The sequence below is a fragment of the Cryptomeria japonica genome, chromosome 4 (assembly GCF_030272615.1).
Source record: "Cryptomeria japonica chromosome 4, Sugi_1.0, whole genome shotgun sequence".
NCBI lineage: Eukaryota > Viridiplantae > Streptophyta > Pinopsida > Cupressales > Cupressaceae > Cryptomeria > Cryptomeria japonica.
Genome location: NC_081408.1, coordinates 66,563,330 through 66,576,274, shown reverse-complemented (window position 1 = coordinate 66,576,274; position 12,945 = coordinate 66,563,330).

Genomic DNA, 12,945 nt, shown 5'->3' with positions numbered 1-12,945 from the left:
TTCAAGTTATCAATATGCACAAAAAAAATTAAAGAGAAAAAGGTAAAATTTACTATATAAAGTGTGATGCCTGATGTAACTTCATTTTTCAGTATATTATTAGCAACTAAATTATTGTTTTTACTTTATAAGAAAGTATATTCAAATAATTTTTTAAATTTTCTAAAAATTTACAAACATAAAATAAAATAAAAATATACATTTTATTAGTTTACATAATTTAAAAATTCAAGACATATATTTCACTTTCTATTGATTCAATTTAAAAAATTGAACTAGCATTGGCCATTTCCTTTATAAAAGTGTAACACTGCTTTGTGCTTTTACCCTCATATGTTTCTTGACTGCTCATACTCAAGGAAATGTAGGAATTCTTTTTGGATAAGTTGGATTTCTACTATCCAAAACACGAACATCTACTTACCTAGTTTTAAATTTGGAATGGAATGGTAAAGAAAGGCATATTTGAAAGTCTATGATAGGTTACTCCATCAGTTGTAATCTGGGAAAATTGGAAAAAAAGGAATAGGAGAATCTTTCAAGATCAGGAAATTCCAACAGAAATCTTATATCAAAAAATGAACGTCCAAGTGATGGAATTGGTAAATATAGCAACAAGGGACAAAATAGAAAAGGGAATTATTTTTAGTGCATCAGATGATGTTATGATAAAAAAATTTAAGGGCTTATCTATTCCTAAAAACTATCAAAAAGGGAGAATCAAGATCTCAAAAGCTAGCAAAGAGAATACTAAATGGACCCATTGACAAGAAGGTTGGATTAAAATCAGTTTTAATGGGGAAGAAAGAGGTAATCCATGCGAAGGGGGTGTAGGGTGTATTGCTAGAGATGAGGGAAGAAACTTTATTGCCTAGAATTAAACGTATTTAGGAATGACAACCAATAATATAGCATAAATAAGAAGAGCTTTTCTAGGATTACAAATGGGTCTCAGAATTGGAGGAAAGAAAGTTCACTTAGAAGGCGATTCCCAGATTGTAGTCAATGCAATTTGGAATAATAGGTCACCAAATTGGTTGATGACCAAATATTTAATTTAAATTCAAGACAATCATGAAACTAGAATATTTCAAAGTCTCTCATACTTATAGGGAAGGGAAATGTGAAGCAAACATTCTGGAAAAAAATGCAGTTAGAAATAATTAATTTCCTACCAATCGATGATATAAAAAGTGATCATATAGATTCTTTATCACTCTTTTTTGCTTGTTATAATTAGAACCGATGAAAATTTGAATATAAAACTTATCATTACTGTTTGATAGGACTATAAGGTTGTTGGGTGGAGGAATTATTGGTGATGGGATGGTTAATAAATGTGTATAGATTTAATTGATCCACGAATATCAAATGGTTAAATCATTATTGTTTGTGCCCAAGTTGTTTTGGCCAAATCTAATTTTTATTGTGATAGCTATGAAAATTGATTGCATGAAATTTTCAATTTTGAGCTTAGAATATTGATTTTTTGGTTTTTATTTGTATCCTCTAAAAAAGATCCAAGGTCTAGGGTTTAGGGTTTATCAAGATTTCTTAAGTTTTGTGAAGAAAGCCCTAGGAATTATATATTTTGCTATTACTTTTTCCACTTGAAGAAAATGGTTATTTACCTTGGGTGGGGCTTTTTCTTTCCTAGGTGTTAAGTGATGGTTAACCGGTTCAGATAAATTATTTTTCCTAAGTTGTAAAGTCTCCTTATGACCGGTTTCCTTTTTAATATCTATGCCCATAATTTCCCTAAGCTCGAAAGTCCCAAGTAGTTCGATGGGAGATTAAAGACATGATGGATCAAACGGTTCACACTTCCCCATGATCAAAGATGAGAGGATTTTAAAGACCGTGGCATCACAAGATTGTGCGACATGTTATCGGCGGAAACCGATAGGCTTAGCAGTGTAATCGATCGAAGCATAGAGTTACTAGTTCTCAAGAGGTAAAGGTTGGTCTTCTAATGGCCCCATTAAATTGCACGTGCTCAAAATAAACGGAGATGTTTTATCCTAAGGAAAAAGGTACTCGACTTTAAATTTTGAAAAAGTTAACGGGTAGTATGCAAAGCAGTAAAGATTGAATAGATCAGATGACCCTCATGATCCCATGATGAAATTTGAAAAGAGGTTACAAACCATGGCATCGCGAGATGATGCCATGTGTCCTGGGTTGGCCAGGGAGACCTATGGTGGGGGTGTTGACAAAGTCTAGTTGAGAGATGATATGGCACTATCTAGTCAGGATTTTGTGGGTCCACGAATACAGATGGAAGGTCAAATGTCATGTCGACAAGCAATGACTGTTAGATTTGCCAGGTTGGGTAAAATCTAAGGCAGAGATTCAAATTTGAAATTAGGGGAACATGGATACAAACTTGTCGACTCAGAATTGATTTAACAGTCAAAGATGATAGCTCAGAGAATATGAGAGAATCAAGAAAGCCTTCAATTTTTGATATGATGGGTTACGAGTTCTCTGATATATTCAAAGATTTTATTATTGACAGAAATCCTGAAGTAGGAGATTGTACACTAAATAAGGAATAAGATCAGAATAAAATTATTCACAGAAGGTGAATGCATGATGGTGGCAATAGAGTGATGACCTAGGAAATGGTGATGATTTGAGTTATAGGCATGATTGTTGGAATCCATAGCTGACAAGGTGAGAAGAAGATATCAAGATGATGATTCTTCACATGGATTAGCACCGCCACATTGAAGGGAATTTTTGGTTATAAATTCACTAGGAAGATGTCAAAATGGGTATAAGCAAATACAAGTTTTCTCATTTTTCAGAGGATAGGTTTTCATAAAAAAGAGGATGGTCTTCGAACATAACTATGAATGGAGTCATTGCCTATTTTGTGACATTAGATGGATGTTTTTTCTTTGGTATGAGGTTGCTCATTGTCAGAGGGGTTGTGAAAGATCAGGGGATTTCCAGAGGGGCTGTGAAAGCTTTTCCTTATCAGGAAAGGTCACCCTGAGCATATTCCTTGCTCTTACTCTATGTTTTGTTGCCAGAGTGCTCCAAGAGGGAGCTCATAGGGACCTGAAAGAAGGATTTGTTTGAGTGAGGATTAGCAGCTAGTCACCTCTGTAACAACATAGAAGATGCAACACCTTCTCAAAAATCCTCTCTACCCCCAAGTTCCTCTTTCCATTTTCTCTGATCTAGGGCATAAAGGCTGGAGATTTCCCTCTAGTTTGGGGGGAAAGTCTTGTTTCATGTCGGGATCTATTTTACTTTTCTAGGAGAGAAATTCTATGGAACAAACTAATCATCTCAGGGTCCATCCGAGAGTGGCTGGATGATATCGACACGACTCAAATATTTTTGTTTCTACCAATAATTAGTTGGAAATTTTGGTTCCACCTCATCATGGGTGCCAACATGTAGATATAGAGTATTTTCTAACAATAATTGTGTACAACCTCTAAGGCTCAATTTTGATGACAAGTGTCTTTTGACTTGAAGCTTGTCATTCCCTTGTTTTCTATAAAAGGAAAATGAAGGCCATTAGTTAGGGTTCCAAATTTTCTAAGAAGGATCTCTATAAAAATAGGTCTATTCTGCAGGGTTAGGTTCTAGATAGTTCTAGAGAGTCATAGGAAATAGTAGAGACTGTAATGTTAGTTTGTAGAGCAAGATATAATAAAACAACTACAAGTTTTCTTTTCAAATGGGTTATTTTTGTACTTGATTTTTGTAATGATTATTTGGTAGAAGGTATCTTGTACTATTAATGCAGATATATTTCCTAGTCTTTACTCTCCTCTGTGTGATTTTAATTTCTTTTAAGAAAATGGGATCAAGGGTTTTGTTTGTTTGTTGTATTGTTATGATGTATGTACTTTTCCATTCAAGGCTTTAGTCCAAGGGGTTAATTAAAATACTTGAATGAGATTATAGAGAGATAAGACTTGTAACATGATTTGATAAGCAGCTCAGGTACAAGATTGTAAGCAGAACAATATTGTAAGGCAGTATTGTTGAAGGCTAGCTTAGCTATTAGATGAATTTTAGTAACAATTTTCAAGGACTTTGTAACCCAAATGAATAAGGCACTAGTATTTGCTAGCAAATGTCATTAGGTTTTTAGTTTTTGATTTATCTTCTTCATGATTCTCAGAATAATTTTTATAAACATCATAATATCTTTTACGTTTTATGTATTTTCTGAAAGTTGTCTCTCCCCATATCATACTCCAGTTTAAGGTTGAGGATCACTAAAGGACTAGCCATACTTGAGAATTCTCCCTTTTTGTTGAGTCTTTTCATGAGATAATCTAATTTGTTTTTAGTAAATTCTTGAGTATTGTGCAGAGAGCAGGAACATTCACTGAAGGGATCACCCTCCCTGGTTTTGTTGAGCCTAAAGTGCAGAAGGACTTTATGTCCTTATTACTATTGGTTCAAGATTGATGGGTATTGATGAGTTAGAGGTGGCTCTTCATAGATATTTGGAGGAATCAGCATGATCTCTATCCTATAGAAGTGTAAACCCATCATTTTTCATTTTTGGGAACCAACAGAAAATGGTGACCTAGGTGGGGACTGTTAAATTGTAAGAATCTCTGGTTAAAATAATCTGCAAAATATATACCCAAGATTATCCCATGTGAGTCACCAACAAAAAATGGTGACTTTGCTAGGGAATAAATGAACTATTCTAAATCTCTAGTTAAAATGTTTGCTAAATATATAGTTGAGGTTATCCCATCCAAGTCACCAATATAAATTGGACTCTGTTGGGCAATGTTGCAATAACTTGTATGGGTTTCCTATGATTTGATGGTTGAGCATTGCTCCTATGTCGTAGGACTAAAATTTTCCCACGGAGTAAAAAGCTTCTTAACCTATCCCTTGTCGATTTGAGTCAATTCTCATAATTGTTACTGGAAGCTTACTAAGATTCATCTTTTATAAAAGAGTTGGTCTAGATTTGTCCATTTTTTAAGATTGTATATAATACCTCACAAGTGTGAGTGGCGACTCTGAGATTTATGCACTAGAGTGTGTTTTCTTAAGGAAGAACCAAGAAATTAGCAAAAACGATGAAGCAGATTTGAGCTCTAATGATAAAGTACCCTAACAAGTTGAGGATGGAATTAATAACGCCATTTGATGATAAGGAAGTGTTGCAGTACTATGTTGAAATAGATCTGACCTAAGAAGGAAGTCTAGTTGTTTGAGTATTTATCCTCTGCAAGGAGGTGGTGACTCTGTCAAAGATCAGTGTTAAAGATTTGAAGGATTGAAGGTGACTTTGCAAGTCCCAGGTTAAAGAAGGCAACAGGAGCTTCATCATTTCTAGGTATTTAGATTTTAATGAGCCAAGTGTTTTTTTCATGAACATTATGTGAGAAAATGTTCCCTAAAGAGTGAAAAATGAACTAAGGAAGGGAATGGTAGTGATTATTTTACATAATTCTGTGATTCAATTTCCATTTTTTGTATGAGATTAGATGGAGTATGCTTTGGTCCTTTACAATATAACGGTTTAATATTTGAAAAGGAAAAAGAAATAGGGAAATGAATGAAAATATGTATCATGTGCCTATGTTTCCCTATGAAATATCAAATACAGTGCAACTTGTGCCGAATCACCATAGAGATTTCTTTAGGGAAAGATATAAGCCATTGAACTTTGAAGGTATTCAAGGTTTCCCAAATCCTGTTCCTAAAAGGGTTAGGGAACAATTACCAAGATTCAGTGGGAAAAGGTCAAAATCAGTACAACAACATTTGTAGGAGTTTTTAGAATTAATATAAGATTTTGAGATAAATCAGGAAGACATTTCCATGAAGCTATTTGTTAAGTCTTTGAAGGAAAGTGCAAGAGACTAGTTTTCCTACATGCTAGTATGCTCTATCTCATCATGGGATGAGTTGAAGGTAGCATTCATGGAACAATTTGGTGAAAGAATTAATCCAAGCTCAGTTATGAATACATTCATAAGCATCCAGAAGGAAGAAGATGAGCCAGTACCTACTTTTAATCTCAGGTTTGCTAGGATATTGGATGAATTTCCTAATAATTATAGACCAAATGATGCAATATGTTTGGTTGTCTATTTGGCTGCATTTGATGAAGAGAGGAGTTATTTTCTAAGAGATAAGGATCCTAAAATCTTGCATAAATCTTATAGGATAGCAATTGATATTGAAAACAACTTAAGATATGGAATCCCTCGGGGTTTTTTATCTACAAGGGTATGTTATCCTCGGATATTAGAGATTTAAGAAAAACATAAATCAGATGATTTATTTCAAGACCCATGTATCCCCACTAATCACATTATCCTTGTTATTGATTATGATTTGAACAAAAATATGAGTGAAGAGAACTTGTCCCAGACAGTGGTTATTCCTCATATTGATGAAGAAGAGGTTAATGAGAAATTCTTTGACATATTTGATGAAGATATGGATATGGTGTCAATCACTTTACTGGAGGACAGCATAGTAATTGCTCCAAGAAAACCATTTCACAAGATAGGTCCAACACTAAGTGTGAAGAAATGGAAGGTTTTATGTTTGAAATAGATACAAATCAACAAGATTTGGATAATATTTCATTCTCTCAAGAAGTAATTTTATATGACAATGAAAATTCAGATGATGAGATACCATTAGTCTTAGTTGATGAGATCAATGAGATAGACAATTGTGTGGTCTGCTCAAATAATGAGGAAGTCATATTAAACTAGTATAGGGATCAACCTTATAATAAACTGGTTTTATGCAAGGAGTTTGTTTCATTTGAAGAATGGGAGTTTGGAGAAGATGAAAAATATTATGCTAAAAGAAGTTGTCCAGATCTTCCGGGGGATTTCTACAAAATTGATCTGGAAACATTCATCACTAGTAAATGTGAGGATGATGATGTCATGAATGCTGACATTGAATATGAGAGTGTGGAGTTCATTGATGTTGACTAGGGTTCTGAAATAGATAAAAGAGATTGTTGTCTTGTTACTCTACATGACATTTTGAAGCTAGAATTGGAGTGTCTTATGTTACATGAAGATATTATTGTTGAAAGGATAAATGATGATGTTTCTTCATCATGCAATGATCCTAATATACAAAAAGTTGATCAAGACACACTAGCCACAATAATGAAAACTAGAAGTGAATTAGAATGGTTTCAAGATATTTATAATTCAAGTATGGATGTTTGTAAGAGAGTTACTATATTGGATTAGGCAGCATATGAGAGATTTCCTTTTGACCTTTGTAATGAGTTAGCACCATGTTTGCATAAATTTTTGAATGATGAGCATGTTAAGGGGATGCAAACCAATGAAGAAAGAAAATTTTATGATGACGGTTGCATAATAGAATATGAAGTTTTTAACTTCTCTTTTCAGCTTGATAAGGCAGACATGAAACTGATTGAATGTGGTTATCAATTTATTTATGTTTCAGATATTTAGTTTGAGTTTTGTATATGTCATGCAAAGCTAGATGGAAAGGTTTATATGAATGGACATTGCATTCAGGTAAAGGTTTTTTATAACATGCTCAGGAAGAAAAAATTGCATAGTTATGATATCTCTAGATTGTTCAAAATGCAACGTGATCATAACTATATTTTTGACAAAGGAAAATATTGGTTGGCATTGGTAGATGGCATTAGGCCATCACATTTAGTTTGATCCTATAGGCCACAAATGATTTCAAGTAGAGTGGTTTTCTTTGACTCTATGCCCAATGGAGTTATGAATAATTCCCCTCTTAATTGCTTGTTCATGGACAATTTTGAGGTTTCTGATTTTCTTAAAGCAGTTGTTATCCATGAGCATTAGTTAGGTTTTCTTTGGTAGTGTAGTTTCCTTTCTGTTGAAGTTACCCTATCCAAGTAATTTCTTTTTGGTCTACCTTGCAGTTGGTCTACTTCACCCAAAGATTTTGGCTTCTCATCTCATTCCTAAGACATGAGCATCCCCAACTAGAATCACTGATAGCTCTAAAAAATGATTGCATGAAATTTTCAATTTTGAGCTTAGAATATTGATTTTCTGGTTTTTATTTGTATCCTTTGAAAATGATCCAAGCTCTAGGGTTTAGGGTTTATCAAGATTTCTTACATTTTGTGAAGAAAACCCTAGCAATGATATATTTCGCTATTAATTTTTCCACTTGAGGAAAAGGGTTCTTTACCATGGGCAGGGCCTTTTCTTTACTAAGTGTTAAGTGATGGATAACCAGTTCAGATAAATGATTTTTCCTAAGTCAGAAAGTCTCCTTATGACCAGTTTCCTTTTTAATATCTATGCCCATAATTTCCCTAAGCCTGAAAGTCGTAAGTAGTTCAGCTGGAGATTATGTTAGGTCCCGGAGACAACTGAGAGGGGGGGGGGGTGAATTAGTTGTCTAATAAATTCAAACCAAAAACCACTTAACCAACTTAATGCTTAATACCAGTAAACTAGTTAAGTGTGCCGGTAGACAGTGTTAACAGTAAATTGCTATACCAGTAAAGATTAATGCATGAAACATAAACATAAAGTCATCCATAACACATAACACCAATATTTGTACGTGGAAACCCTGTAAGGGGAAAAACTACGGCGGGAAACCTTCCCCACAATCAGATGATACTACTGCAGATAGCAAGTGTACATAAATGGGGTCTGCACATGCAGAAAGGCCAACAGCCTAGAGCTCATTACTCAATCATAAAAATGGGAGTCACACTGACTACAGCTGGATGGTTAAATCCAATAAGAATTTACTACACAAAATAACATCTTCATATGCTGGATTCAGTACAGGTGTAATGCTGATATGCTTTCATAAAAACCTAGCTTCACCTTCAAATGATGTCTTCGTGTATACCTCTACTTAATCTCGCATATACCTTCATACAATTCTTTTTTGCATTCCACATTTGATCTTACAAATAAGATCTTACATTTATACCATAACCTAAGACCAATTTTAGTAGATCGGCTCTACAAGATATTACAATAAAACATTTTACAAACAATATAATATCTGATGCAATAACTAATTAAAAGTGTCGGCTTAATGCATTTACACCAATATTAAATCATCTCCATAGCGTGCCATTCTGATCCGAAAAAGATAAACCTACCGGTGTAACCCTAGGTAACCCTGGATCTATTTACCGGTAAAGGCAAATATGCAAATATGAATATACCAATGATTAATTCTTCAAAAAAAGGTGTCCACATGATGTCTTTGACATCACCAAGTTTTTTCCATATTATTCCAAGTGTCGGTGAACCGTATACCAGTAACTGTGCAATAGTTACTTGCTTGCCGGTGAATGCTGCTGGATCACCATTGTGCTAGTGTTTTAGTAGGTATTGACATCAATGATAGAACCATACCAAAATACCAACAATCTCCCCCTTTGGCATTGATGGCAATACAAGATGGAAAAACCATCAAAGTGCCAAAACAAAAATGCCAAATACCAAAAACCAACAATCTCCCTTAAACAACAATCTCTCCCCCTGGGAGCAACATGTGTTTATCCAAGGATTTCCAATATCAATTTCTCTACCAATCTCTCCTTAAAAGATAATGTGTTATTCCATAGATATCTCTCCCCCTTTGACATTAAATGCCAAAGTTCATATACAAAATACCATTCAATTCAATATACCAACTACTCCCCCTGAGAAGTAGCTTCCTCATCAAAGACCGGAGTAAAAGATTTGTCTTTCAATTCTGCCGGTTGATGACAATCATTAATTGTCTAAGTCTCTACTAGTGGTGGTATGACTCCAAGCTAATCTCTGAGATATTCAAAAGTCTCCTTAGGCAAATGTTTTATGAAAATATCTGCAAGTTGTTCTTTAGTATTCACATAAACTAGTTTTATCTCTTTTTCTTCAACTTTTTCCCTTAGAAAATTTAGTTTGATAGAAACATGTTTTGTTTCAGAATGTAATACTGGATTCTTAGATATATCAATTACTGCAGTGTTATCTGTTGGCATATGGACACTCCAGTGAGACATTGTATGTGATTGAAGGTTTTATCATTGATGGAAACCTTGCAATACTATGGCACCAGAAAGACATCATACCAGAAAAACATTACATAGGAAAGACAGTGCACTGGCATCAACAGATCATTCTACACCAACACCGACACCAGCACAGAAGAAAACATGTATACCGCCATAGAGGCCGACAAGATTTTTGTTATGTAATATTTTGTTTATTATTGTAAGCCGACTTGGAAAATTGTAAAATGACTCTTGTATATAAAGGAGATTGTTGTAGACATTTAAAAAGGTAATGTAGCGAGCATAAAGAAAATTATTAGGCAGACCTAATGTGTGAATTATAGGTCAAGGGTATATGTAAGGAATAGAGCAAGAACCAGTACTGAATCTAGCATTGGAGATGCTATTGTAAAGAAGTACAAGTCATTGGATTAGTATAGTCCTTATTGTAAGTCAGTGTGACTTCCCATTGAACAGTGAGCTCTAGGCAGTTGGCCTTCTTGCATGTGCAGGCCCCTATTGTAAGAAATATTCTCTTATTGGCTAGTGAGTGAATATTGTGGGTCACAAATCCCACTGAGGTTTTTCCCACACCAGGTTTCCTCATTAAACATCTTATGTTATGGTGTTCTTTTCATGTGGATATTTCTGATTCTGTTTATTACATTAATTCTTGCATACCGGTACACTATTATTTTATGTTCTACATGTTTTAACTTAAGAAATTCTTATTACCAGTTAGATACTGGTTCACCCCCCCCTCTCAGCATCTATGGGAATCCTAACAATTGGTATCAGAGCTTGGTCCTCTATTTTCAGAAGCCTAATAGCTTGAGGAAGATCTTGACACTGGTAAAGATTGAAAATCTGATGAAGCAACTTGAAGGAGGTCTTATAGACTATGATGCAGAGAAGTTGAGAAATATCAAATTAGAAGATGATTTAAGAGCAGCTTAGGATATCATTTAGGCACTTCAATAAAATCTTACTGTTGCAAGAAATAAGAGAAGAGAACTTTGTGAAAAATTGCAAAATGAGAATGATGAAAAGGAATCACTTAATGATATGATAAGCAAGCTGAAACAAGAGAGCATGACAACAAAAAATGAAATGCAGGATATGAATATGAGATTTTACAAAGAGATTGAGGATAGGAAGAAGAATGAAGAAGAATTGACCAGAAGACTAAGTGATGTAGTAAATGAGAACACAAGACTTAGCTATGAAAATGACATGTTGAAGACAGATCTGACGCATACTCAGAATGACTCAAATAAATTGATGAGACAAAAAGAAATCTTGGAAAGAGAATTGGAAACTGCAAATCAACATAAAGAAAAATTCAAGAAAAGCTCAGAGGAACTTGGTACCTTATTGAAGAATCAAAAACCTAAAGTTGACACTTCTAGAATTGTCTTTGAAGTTGGTGAAAGCTCCGGTACTGCAAATACTCAGGATCACAGCAAACCGGTAAGACAACCTAATACTTATAAATTCAATGGAAAATGCTTTAACTATAATAAGTATGGTCATAGGGAAAATGAATGTAGATCTAGGAATTATCAAAATATCAATACACCCACTGGTCAATATTCAAAATGCAACAAAGTTGGTCATAACTCTGAAAACTGTAGAATGAATGTGAGATGTTATGTTTGTGGAAGATTTGGACATTTATCTAATCAATGCAGAACACAAACCAACATAGGTTATGGGAAAGCTATTCAAAAAAATAATGTAACTTGTTATGCATGTAACAAGATTGGGCATATTGCTAAATTTTGTAGAAGTAAAAGTACACTGGTAGAAAACAAAAGTGCTATCTTGAAAGGTAAAGAAAAAGTTGAAGAGGTTAAGCAAGAATTCTCAAAGAAATGGATTAGAAAGGCTTATCTAAATATTGGGAATACTCCTCCACCAGTAGAACCAACAAATGCTTCACCGGCAGGACAGAGCAATGCTCCACCGACAGGAAGTTCTTCATCTAATTGAAGAAAATTTCCTTGAGGGTTTGGCAATCTAATGACACATGTGCTATTATTCCCTCGGTTAGAGATAAGAAATTGAAAATTACTTATTACCGGTAGACAATGTTAAGTGAATACTTAACCGGCATGCAATTAATGTGGTAGATGGTGAAAAGACATTATAAAAATAAGGTTTTGGCTCCATTCCATTTCACCATGATTTCAAATTTTTAGAGAGCATGAAGATTCCGAGCTAAGGAATTTCGAGCAAGAAGCAAGCACACTCCAATCAATCATCCATCCAAGACAGAAAAAGGTATTTAATCATAGCATCCACCTGTGCAATTGAATACATAGCAAACCCTACTATTGTGGAAGTAATTAAAAGACCTAGGCCCATATTTCAGCTAGTCCCTGAGATAGCAAAGAAGGATGATACCTTAGGTGCATTTTGTCAAATCCCTAAAGGTGTTGTATATGTTGAAGACCCTAGAATGTACATCCACTACAACATTGAAGAGTTAGGAGATGAGGAAATCAAAACCATGTAAAATGAGATATGTGATGATACCGACAATGCTAAAGTTGAACACAAGGTTATTGAAACCCTAGGATTCATAGAAATCCTTAGCATTCTTGAATTTCCTAAGGATGTGATTAGGATAGTGTTAAGTAGAGTTCATGGAGAATTATTCTGGTTAGATTCAATCCATAAGATCACCAAGGAAGTTGTAAAAGTTGTCATAGGGTTACCGACCATTGGTAAGAGACCAAATAAAAACCAGAAAGTTTCCAATGATTTAGTTATAGACCTAATAGGTGCAACATTCGATAAGAGATCTCTAAGGGTTAATGATGTAAAAGATATCAATGTGAGATTCATAAGTATGATATTAGGTTACAAAGCCACTCATGCTAATAGACTTAACTTAGTTTCAAGTTTCTGCATTAATAGTACTTATGATATGGTAA